Source organism: Mobula hypostoma, chromosome 2, assembly GCF_963921235.1.
Source record: "Mobula hypostoma chromosome 2, sMobHyp1.1, whole genome shotgun sequence".
Classification (NCBI taxonomy): domain Eukaryota; kingdom Metazoa; phylum Chordata; class Chondrichthyes; order Myliobatiformes; family Myliobatidae; genus Mobula; species Mobula hypostoma.
Window position 1 is genome coordinate 149074691 of NC_086098.1, and position 12659 is coordinate 149087349.

Sequence of the window (12659 nt, forward strand, 5' to 3'; positions counted from 1 at the left end):
ACGATAAAGAATTAATTAATAACAAAACACAAAAATATGAGTAGATAACATAGCTTATATACATTGATTGCATGTCTATAAAGTGATGCTACGCACAGGAGACTGCACATAACGTGACTGACAGGAAATTATAAAGTAGTGGTCGTCAGGGGTGTGGAGGGGTGAGTTAGTGAGTGGAGGTGTTTATCAGCCTTACTGGTTGGTGAAAGTAGTTGTTTGCGCTTGTATGGGGATAAAGTTAGAGTGTACGGCGGATGTTGTGTAGAATTGTAACCTCTGATAGTTGTATACGTTATATGCTATTTGTTGAGCGCCACATTGAAGATTATTCACATAGAATTCCTCACACCATATAAACCCAAATGATAGTCACCAGGCCTACAACTGTGGGAACTTTGTTGAATGGTGGACGATATCGGCAATCAGCTTTTGGAATTCTGAGGAATCAATCATTATGTAAGAAAAGCAAATCTATAAAAATAAGTGTAGCTTTCATTATTTCTTTCTGAGAAAAAGTAATCCATTGCAAACTAAATAAATATATTGTACATTTTAACCATCATTCCATAGATAGACAGCAGTGCAATAAATCTTGCTAAAACAAGAATAAGAATAAATAAAATATTCAATATAAAAACAGACATGAAACACCAGTGGTCAAATGTGCTGTAAGAAATCACGCACTAAATCTTATTTTAAAAGCTGGATTTTATTCATCAACTTAATATAAATGAAAATACACATTTTATCAGAAAAATATTTTTTGCTGGTTGGATTCCAAAGTTTGTATTTGCAGTCCCTGTAGAAAATCTGAGAGTTCAAATGGGGAATTCGTCTTTTTTATTGCTGTTCTTGGGAGTGTAATATTAACATACCACTTTAAAACTGAAGTTAGCAGTACTATAATTAAGTCTCAGAATTAATGGTGCCCGAATTGAGTCATTTTTTTAAGACATTATAAACCAGGGACCCAATCAGAATCCCTTCCCCTCGTGCTGTGGGTGTATCTTTCAGTGCAGTGTTGAAAGAAAGCTGTTACATGGTTTGTGTAACAGTGTGTGTGTGTGTGTGTGTGTGTGTGTGTGTGTGTGCGTTCAAAAGCATCATAAGGATCTCCTTTACCCAGGACAAGTCTTTTTTCTCATTGCTACGATCAAGGAGAAGGTATCAGTACACTCAACCTTTTAGGAACAGCCTCTTCATCTCCATCATCAGATTTCTAAATGGACAATGAACCCATGAACACTACCTCAGTATTTTCTCTCTCTTTTTGCACAAGTTATTTAATTGTATATATACTGTAAGGTAGAGTTTTTTTATATATACAGTACTTAAGCATTGCAGTGTTCTCAGTAGGATATTAGGGGTGGGGATGAGCAATATCATTGTGGGCAGGTTTGCTGGAGCAGCTGGGGAGGATTTAAACTAAGCTGCCCGGGGGATAGGAAGCAGAGTGATAGGGCGCAGGATGGGGCAGTTGGTATACAACTAGATGCAGTGTGTAGTGTGACTGTGAGGAAGGACAGGCAGATGACAGGGCGAAATTGCAGTTAGTGGGATGAGTTAAAGTGTAACAGGGGGCCAAAATCAAAGAGTATCTTGAATACAGGAAGAAAGCTGTTACATTTGAATGCGCACAGTATACGGAATAAGGTAGATGATCCTGTAGCGCAGTTACAGATTGGCAGGAATGATGTTGTGGGCTTTGCTGAGTCATAGCTGAAAGATCATTGCTAGGAGCTTAACATCCAAGGATACACATTCTATCAAAATGACAGACAGATTAGCAGAGTGGGTGCTGTGGCTCTGTTGGTAAAAAAAAATCAAATTCATAGAAAGAGGATCAGAAGATGTAGAATACCTATGGGTAGAACTAAGAAACTGCAAGAGTAAAAAGACCCTTATGGGAGTTAGAGACAAGCCTTCAAACAGTAGCCAGAATATTGGCAGCGAATTACAACAGGAGATAGAAAAGGCTTAGCAAAGGGGCAATGTTGCAATTATCACAGGAACCCTTTGGAAGCAGTGATCACAATATGATATAATTTACCCTGCAGTTTGAGAAGGTGAAGCTAAAGTCAGATCAATCAGTATCACAGTGGGACAAGAAGAATTACAGAGGCATGAGGGAGGAGCTGGCTAAAGTTGGTTGGAAGGGAACTCTAGCAGGAATGATGACAGAGCAGCAATGGCTGGAGTTTCTGGGGGTAATTCGGAAGGTGCAGGAAGGATACTGTACATCCCAAAGATGAAGAAGTATTCTAAAGGGAGAATGAGTCAACTGTGGCTGCCAAGGGAAGTTGAAGGCAACATAAAAGTAAAAGAGAGGGCATATAATATAGCAAAAATTTGTGGAAGGTAGAAAATTGGGAAGCTTTTAATAACCAACAGAAGGCAACTAAATGAGTCATAAAGAGAGAAAAGATAAATTATGAAGGTAAGCTAGCAAATAATACAGTAGTTCCATTTAATATCAGAGAAATGTATACAATATACATTCTAAACATTTTGTTAACTACTTTAACTACTAGTATAATATAACAGAGGATACGAAAAGTTTTTTCTCAGATATAACTGTATAAAGAGTAAAAGAGAGACGAGAGTGGAGATCAGACTACAGGAAAATGATGCTGGAAAGGTAGTAATGGGAGACAAAGAAATGGTCTATGAACTGAATAAATATTTTGCATCAGTATTCACTGTGGAAGGCACCAGCAGAATGCCAAAGATGCGAGAGTGTCACATAGCAGAAATAAGAGTCATTTTTATCTCCAAGGAGAAGGTGTTTGGGAAGATGAAATGTCTGAAGGTAGGTAAGTTACCTGGACTAGATGGACAACACCCGGGGGTTCAGTAAAGTAGCTGAAGAGATTGTGGAGACATTATAGAATCATAGAGTCTTAGAACACTACAGCACAGAAACAGGCCCTTGACCCATCTAGTCTGAACAGAACCATTAATCTGCCTAGTTCCAGCAACCTGCACCTGGACCAAAACCCTCCATACCCCTACCAACTATGTATCAATACAATTTTCTCTTAACTGTTGAAATTGACCCCACATCAACCACTTGCAGCAGCATCTCGTTCAACACTCTCACCACCCTCTGAGTGAAAGAAATTCCTGCTCATGTTCCCCCTAATCATTTTACCTTTCATCTTAACTCATGACCTCTGGTTGTAGTTTTACCCAACCTCAGTGGAAAAAAGCCTGTTTGTCTTTATCCTATCTATACCCCTCATAATTTTGTATACCTCTATCAAATCTCCACTCAATCTTCTACAGTCTAAGGAAGAAAGTTCTATTGTATTCAATTTTTCCCTGTAACTCAGATTCTCACGTGCTGGCAACACCCTTGTAAGTTTTCTCTGCAGTTCTTCAAACTTATTTACTTCTTCTTTGCAGATAGGTGCCCAAAACAGGACATGATACTCCAACTTAGGCTTCAACAATGTCTTACACAACTTCAACATAACACCTCAACTCCTGTACTCAATACTTTGACTTATGAAGGCAAATGTGCCAAAAGCTTTCTTTACAACATTATCTATCTGTGACACACTTTCTAAGAGATTATGGAACTGTATTCCTAGATTCCTTTGTTCTACCGCACTCCTCTGTGTCCTGCTCTCACCATGTAAGACCTCCTGTACCCTAGTTGGTCCTCCCAAAATGCAACACTTCACACTTGTCTGCATTAAATTCCATCTGCCATTTTTCAGCCCGTTTGTCCAGCTGGACTAGATCCAGCTGCAAGCTTTGATAATCGGCGACACTGTCAATTACACTCCTATCTTTCTGTGATCCGCAAATTTGCTGATCCAGTTAGCCACATTATCATCCAGATCATTGATATACAGTAGATGACAAACAACAATAGACCCAGCATCATTCCCTGCTGCACTCCATTAGTCACAGGCCTTCAGTCATCTACAACCACTCTCTGGCTTCTCTCACAAAGCCAATGTCTAATCCATTTTACTCCATCTTGAATGCCAAGCAGCTGAAACTTCTTGACCAATCTCCCATGAGTGTCCTTGTCAGATGCCTTGCTAAAGTCCATGTAAACAGCATCCACTGTCTTGTCTCCAGCAACTTTCCTGGTAGCTTCTTCGAAAAGTTCTATAGGATGTGAAGTATCATGCACAAAGTTATGTTGACTATCCCATAATCAGTCCATGTCTATCCAAATATTTATATAGCCAGTCCCTTAGAATACCTTCCAGTAACTTTCCCACTACTGATGTCAGGCTCACCAGCCTATAATTTCCTGGTTTTTTCATAGAGCCTTTTTAAAACAACAGAACTATATTAACTATCCTCCAACCCTCTGATACCTCATCTGTTCCTAAGGATGTTTTAAAAATCTCTGCTAGGGCACCTGTATTTCTGCCTGGGGATTTATCCACACTATTTTGCCTCAAAACAGCAAACACCTCTTCCTCTGTAATCTGTGCAGGGTCCATGACCTCACTGCTGCATTTCCTCTTGTCTATGGACACTGTGTCCATCTTCCGAGTAAATACAGATGCAGAATATTGATTTAAGATTTCCCCTCATCTCTTTCTGTTCCACAGATAGATGACCACTCTGATCTTCCAGAGGACCAATTTTGTCCCCTGCTACCCTTTTGCTCTTAATATATCTGCAGAAGGCCTTTGGATTCCTCTTCACCTTGCCTGCTAGAGCAGCCTCATATCATATTTCGTCTTCCTGATTTCCTTCTTAAGTGTTCTCTTGCATTTCTTCTACTCCTCAGATATATCTTTTGTTCCTGCCTGCCCATACTTGCTATGCACCTTCCTCTTTTTGAACTAGGGCCTTAATATCTCTTGAAATTCAAGGTTCCCTAAACCTGTTACCTGTGCTTTTTTATTCTGACAGGAACATACAATCTCTTTACTCTCAAAAATTTCACTTTTGAAGGCATCCAATTTACAAATTACAACTTTGCGGCAGACAACTTGCCCCAATCCATACTTGCCAAATCCTTTCTGATACCATCAAAACTGGCCTTTCTTCAATCTAGAATCTCAACCCATGGACTAGACCTCTCTTTTTCCGTAACTGCCTTGAAACTAATAGCATTATGATAACTGGATGCAAAGTGCTCCCCAACGTAAACTTTTGTCACCTGCCCTGTCTCATTCCCTAATAGGAGATCTAGTATTCCACTCTGCCTAGTTGGAACTTCTATGAACTGAATAACGAAGCTTTCCTGACAAACTCTTTCTCATCCAGCCTTTTTACAATGTAGGATACCCTGTCAAATTGTGGAAAGTTAAAATCACCTACTATCACAACCTTATGTTTTTTTGCAACAGTCTGTGATCTCTCTACAAATTAGTTCCTCTAAATCCCACAGACTGTTGGGTGGTCTATAACAAAATCCTATTAACCTGGTCACACCTTTCTTATCACGAGGAAGTCTGCAGATGCTGGAAATTCAAGCAGCACACTCAAAAAAATGCTGGTGAACGCTGCAGGCCAGGCAGCATCTATAGGAAGAGGTACAGCCGACGTAGGATCTTGGCCCGAAACATTGACTGTACCTCTTCCTATAGATGCTGCCTGGCCTGCTGTGTTCCACCAGCACTTTTTTGTGTGTGTTGCACACCTTTCTTATTCCTCAATTCTGCCCATAAAGCCTCACAAAGCAAACTCTCCAGTTTGTCCTGCCATGACATTTTCCCTGACTAGTAATGCACCCCTCCCTCTTTAATCCCCCCCCCCCAACACTACCACACCTAAAACAACCGAACCCTGGAACACTGAGTTGCCAGTCCTGCCCCTCCTTCCACCAAGTCTCACTAGTGGCTACAGTGTCATAATTCAATGTGCTGATCCATGCCCTGAGCTCAGCCGCCTTTCCTACAAGAGTCCTCACATTAAAGTATATGCAGCTCAGGACATTAGTCTCACCATGCTGAACCTTCTGATTCCTGACTTTGAGTGTAGACTTAACATAATCTTTCTCCACAACAGCTCCACTATCTGTTCTGGTGCTCTGCTTCCCACCCTGCTGCAGTGGTCTTTCTAGAATCACTGGGTTCTGGAGTGGTTCTGAAGGACTGGAAAATTGCAAACGTCACTCCACTCTTTCAGAAGGGAGGGAGGCAGAAGAAAGGAAATTATAGGCCAGTTAGTCTAACCTCTGCAGCTGGAAAGATATATGAGGTTTCAAGTACCTGGAGAAAGATAACAAAATAGGCCAAAGTCAGCATGCTTTCATTGCTGAAATAAAGGGGAAACCTTGCCTGACAAATCTGTTGGAATTATTTGAAGAAGTAGCAAACAGGGTGGACAAAGGACAGTCAGGAGAGTCTTGTTTATTTGGATTTTCAGAAGGCCTTTGACAAGGTGCCGCACATGATAAGAACCTATGGTATTACAGGAAAGATACTCACATGGATAGAAGATTGTCTGACTGGCAGAGGCAAAGAGTCAGAATAAAGGGAGCCTCTTCTTGTTGGTTGCCAATAACTAGTCATGTGCTGAAGGGGTTGGTGTTGGTCTAAGGTATTTAATATTTCAGCAATGTTGTAAATATATTGTTTGATTGAGCCTTCTTTGTTTAAGTAATTCCTTATGGGTTATATGTAAAAGTGTATGAATAACATACATCATTACTCCAACGCATCATATGGGTGCACCTCAGAAAGGTAAGAATGAAGCAGATGCATAATCTCCTGCTCCGTGTTTTTCTTTCAATTAGTTTTATGTTTTAGAGTTACAAAACATAACAGTGGCGATAAGGAAGCTTTGAAACAAACCCAGACGACTGAAGTGCAGCATATGCCTCTTCAGAAAAGGAGAAAGATGGTCAAGTTAAAAGAAAATGCAAAAAATGGACAAAATTCCTGGGTTCATAAACAGTGAGTACAGTGTGATAATAATAAATTAAAAATACAGAAATGACTGGTTACCTCAGAAAGATAGATATGTTCGATTCCACAAAAGATAGCTAGATACTGTATATTTATTTATTTATTGAGATATAGCATGGAATAGGAGGCCTATCTGCCACCCAGCAATCTCCCAATTTCATCAGATCCTAGACTAATCACAGGCCAATTTAGAATGACCAATTAACCTACCAACCAGTCAGAGGAAACCCATGTACAAACTTCTTAGAGGCAGCAGCAGGAATTGAACCCTGGTCACCTGCATTGTAACCTGTTGTGCTAACCACTACACCACCGTGCTGCCCTTAAAGGAATGGAGATGTATTTTGAAACAAATGCAATAGCCAATGAAAGACGAGTGCCAGGTTTGCTGACCATTAGGTGGCAGAGCGTACAGTTTACTTAGAAGTTTAACTGCTCCAACCAAGCTAGCTGAATGGAGCTTTGCTGATAACATGAAAGTAATGCAGAAACATTTAGAACTGAAATAATTGTTGATCGCAGCAAGCTTTAGGTTCTGTAAGCAGAATTAAAAGGAAGAAGAGTCCATTTCAGCTTACATGGCTGAATTGAAGAGATTGTCTGAGCTATGCATTTCTGTGATGGGCCGACTGATATTGTTCAGTTTGTGGAATCTTACAAGAAAACATTCTGCTAACCGAAGCACCAGTCACGTTTAAAAAAAAAACAGCTGAAATCTCTGAGACAGCAGACAGAAACAGAACTGAGTTGCAGTTAGGAATGAATGTGAAAGTGAACTAAATTGCAATGTCCAAACGGAAATCAGCCGATCCGAACAAATTGTTTTACCATTGTGGCAGGGGCTGACATACACCAAGCCAGTGCAGATTTAAAGGCGAAACAGAAGGCTATGGATCAGGTGCCTCAAGGCTCCCCAGGCACTCAATGTTACCTGGATGGCATCTTTGAATTCAAGCAGTCGTGGATGCCTCAAGGCCAAAGGATGTGTCACAGTTGTGGTCCTTTTCAGGATTTGTCAATTACTGTAATAGCTTACCGACAAAACTGGTCACTATGCCACTCCCCAACCCCCACCCCCCCCCCGCCACCTCCGAATTCATTACTACAGATCAGGAAGAAATAGCAATGGACAAAGCAGTGTGAGGTGGCTTTCCAAAAGGTAAAAATTAGAAGAATGAGGTGGGGGCAGGGTGGATCTGATTGAAACCTATTGAATACTTGAAGGCCTAGATAGAGTGGATGCGGAGAGGATGTTTTCTATAGTGAGACAGTCTAGGACTAGAGGGGACAGCCTGAGAATAGAGGGACGTCTGTTTAGAACTGAGTTGAGGAAAAATTTCTTAGCATGAGGTTAATGTATCTGTGGAATTCAGTGCCACAGGTGGCTGTGGAGCCCAGTTCATTGGTATATTTAAAGCAGAGGTTGATAGGTTCCTGAGGAGTAGATATTTTAAAGGTTATGGGGAGAGGGCAAGAGAATGAGGTTGAGATAGATAGTAAATCAACCATGATGGAATGGCAGAGCAGACTCAATGGGCGAAATGGCCTAATTCTGCTTCTGTCTTCTATACTGCTGCTGCAAAGCACCAAATTTTGCAACATATGCCAGTAATATTAAACCTCATTCTGATTATGGAGAAAGGGAAAAAAAAATCGAAGGTACATTTGGGGGATGCCTTAAATGTGTAATAGCAGCGTTTTGGGGAATGGCTTCAGAAAGTTGTCCATGACTTTAGGTCGATGCGGATCATTCCAGACACAAACAACTTCAGAGGCTGGAATCTGTGGTGACAAAGAATCTGCTGGAGGAACTCAAGGGTCGAGTGGCAGCTGTGGAGGAGAAGGAATTGTCCGAGATCTGGATGGAGATCCTGTATCAGGAGTAGGGAGCTCAGAACAATTGTAGGGAACCTTGATGCAGGGTTTCATCCCAAAACATTGACAATTCCTTTCACGCTCTTCTCCCCAGATGCTGCTCGACCTGCTGAGTTCCTTAGGCAGATTGCTTGTTGCCATACCAACCATTCATCAAACTTCGTTAAACAAATTAGGAAATTATTTGGTGCACTCTCTGCCTTTTTCACAAATTCAGCAGTGAATACTATGCCAGGTCCTATCCATTCAAAGTAGTTCTGTGGTTCCCTGAAATGTTCTGTAGTGCTGAAAAGTACAACTCTATGCAAGTTTAACCTCACTGAAGTTACCCCTCAGTCATCAAGTTCCATAGGACACTCAAAGCTACCGCGATGGTTGACTCTGTGGTTAAGAAGGCATACAGTGCCTCAATCGTGGGATTAAGTTTAAGAGCCAAGAGGTAATGTTGCAGCTATATAGGACCCTGGTCAGACCCCACTTGGAGTACTGTGCTCAGTTCTAATGGCCTCACTACAGGAAGGATGTGGAAACCATAGAAAGGGTGCAGAGGAGATTTACAAGGATGTTGCCTGGATTGGGGAGCATGCCTTATGAGAACAGGTTGAGTGAACTCGGCCTTTTCTCCTTAAAGCGACGGAGGATGAGAGGTGACCTGACAGAGGTGCACAAGATAATGAGAGGCATTGATCGTGTGGGTAGTCAGAGGCTTTTTTTACAGGGCTGAAATGGCTAGCATAAGAGGGCACAGTTTTTACGTGCTTGGAAGCAGGTACAGAGGAAATGTCAGGGGTAAGTTTTTTACACAGAGAGCGGTGAGTGCGTGGAATGGGCTGCCAGCGGTGGTGGTGGAGGTGGAAACGATAGGGTCTTTTAAGAGACTCCTGGATGGATACATGGAGCTTAGAAAAACAGAGGGCTATGGGTAAGCCTAGGTAGTTCTAAGATAGGGGCATGTTCGGCACAGCTTTGTGGGTCAAATGGCCTGTATTGTGCTGTAGGTTTTCTATGTTTCTATGTTTCCTGAACCAGCCATGCATAACTTCACTCACCTGATGCTTTTTTGCTGGTGAGGGAGGGGGAATTGTTGACTTGCTGCTGTTTGTGCATGGGAGGGGGGAGCTGGGGGTAGCTTTGGGGATCTAACATTTAATTGTCATTCAGTCTTTTGGACACTCCTCTGTTTTTGTGGATATTTGTGAAGAAAAAGGTGTAATAATAACAGGGTTGTCATGGTGGGAGATTTTAATTTCCCAAATATCCATTGGCATGTCCCTAGAGCGAGGGGTTCAGGTGGGGTGGAGTTTGTTAGGTGTGTTCAAGAAGTTTTCTTGACATAATAGGTAGATAAGCCTACAAGAGGAGAAGCTGTACTTGATCTGGAATGGGAAATGAACCTGGTCAGGTGTCAGGTCTCTCAGTGGGAGAGCATTTTGGAGATAGTGATCATAATTCTATCTCCTTTACCATAGCATTGGAGAGGGATAGGAACAGACAAGTTAGGAAAGCGTTTAATTGGAGTAAAGGGAAATATGAAGCTATCAGGCAGGAACTTGGAAACATAAATTTTTAATTTTTAAATGGAAACAATAGGCCGAGAGAGAAGGAGTAGGAATCTCGGAGAGAAAATTTTTTTTTACACTGCTCGGGGAAGAGGCAAAACTGCACAGGTGTGTGACGTAGAGCGCCAAAGGTTTAAAAAGGAGAGTAATTTTCAACAGTCTTTTTAAAATCGGAGCAAGAGGCCGAGAGAGAAGTAGTAGGAATCTTGGAGAAAAGACCTTTTTTTACACTGCTCGGGGAAAAGAGGCCCGACTGCGCAGGCGCATGACATAGAATGCCAAAGCTTTAAAAAAGAGACACTATATACAGCAGGCAGCGGAGTGAGAGGGAGCAGAGTGGGACGGCTTTGGCTCAACAGGCTTCGGCTTGAACAGGCAGAGGCAAGGGTAGGTTCCGCTAAGTTTTGTTTTGCTAGTTTAGAGTAGAGAAAATGCCAGGCAGGATGTTGGAATGCTCCTCTTACAGGATGTGGGAGGTCAGGGAGACCTTCGGTCTCCCTGACAATGATGCCTGCAAGAAAAGCATCCAGCTGCAGCTCCTAACAAACCGCATTAAGGAACTGGAGCAGGAGCTGGATGACCTCCGGATCATTCGGGAGAATGAAGTGTTTATAGATAGTAGCTACAGTGAGGTAGTTACGCCAAAGGAGCAGCACACAGGTAATTGGGTTACCGTCAGGCGAGGGAAGGGGAAAGGGCAGGCAGAGCAGGGTTTCCCTGTGGCCATTCCCCTGAACAACAAAAATACCGATTTGGATACTGTTGCCGGGGGATGACTTACCTGGGACAAGCTGCGGCAGCCGGATCTCTGGCACTGAGTCTGGTTCTGCAGTGCAGAAGGGAGGGTGGAAGAAGAGGTGAGCAGTAGTGATAGGGACTCGATAGTTAGAGGTACAGAAAGGCGGTTCTGTGGTCGTGACAGAGATTCCCGGATGGTTTGTTGCCTCCTGGGTGCCAGGGTCAGGGATGTCTCTGATCGCGTGCACAGCATTCTGAAGTGGGAGGGTGATCAGCCAGATGTCATGATACACATCGATACCAATGACAGAGGAAGAAAGAGTGAGGAGGTCCTGGAGAGTGAGTATAGAGAGCTTGGTAGGAAGTTAAAAAGCAGGACCTCGAGGATGGTAATCTCTGGATTGCTACCTGTGTTACGTGCCAGTGAGGGTAAGAATAGGATGCTCTGGTGGACGAACACTTGGCCGGGGAACTGGTGTAGGGGGCAGGGTTTCAGATTTCAGGATCATTGGGACGTCTTCTGGGCAGGTGGGACCCGTTCAAGAGTGACGGGTTACACCTGAACTACAAGGGGACCAATATCCTTGCAGGGAGGTTTGTTAGTGCTGTTGGGGAGGCTTTAAACTAGATTTGCAGGGGGATGGGAACCAGAGTACCAGAGCAAATAGTGGAGTGGGGGTGAAAATAAATGTTGTTAAAAGTTCATGCAAAGTCACAAATAGAAGGGTTGTGTGTGGTGGTAATAATCTTCTGAGGTGTGTCTACTTCAATGCAAGGAGTATTGTGGGGAAGGCAGATTAGCTGAGGGCGTGGATTGATACATGGAATTACGACATTATAGCCATTAGTGAAACTTGGCTGCAGGAGGGCAGGTTAATGTTCCAGGGTTCAGATGTTTCAGACGTGATAGAGGCAGAGGAATGAAGGGTGCGGTGGGGGTGGGGGTGGTGGTGGCATTGCTAGTCAGGGAAAATGTTACAGCGGTGCTCAGGCAGGACGGATTAGAGGGCTTGTCTACCGAGACCATATGGGTGGAGCTGAGAAACAGGAAAGGTATGGCCACATTAATGAGGTTGTATTATAGACCACCCAATAGTCAGTGAGAATTAGAGGAGCAAATCTGCAGAGAGATAGCAGACAACTGCAGGAACAATAAAGTTGTGATAGTAGGGGATTTTAATTTTCCACGTATTGATTGGGATTCCTATAATGTTAAAGGTCTAGATGGGTTAGAGTTTGTAAAATGTGTTCAGTAAAGTTTTCTAAATCAATATATATAGGTACCAACTAGAGAGGATGCAATATTAGATCTCCTATTAGGAAATGAGTTAGGACAGGTGTCAGAAATGTGTGTAGGGGAACACTTTGGTTCCAGTGATCATAACACCATCAGTTTCAACTTGATCATGGACAAGGATAGATCTGGTCCTTGGGTTGAGGTCCTAAACTGGAAAAATGCCAAATTTGAAGAAATGAGAAAGGATCTAAAAAGTGTGGATTGGGACAGGTTGTTCTCGGGCAAGGATGTGATTGGTAAGTGGGAGGCCATCAAAGGAGAAATTTTGAGAGTGCAGTATGTTCCTGTCAGAATTAAAGGCAA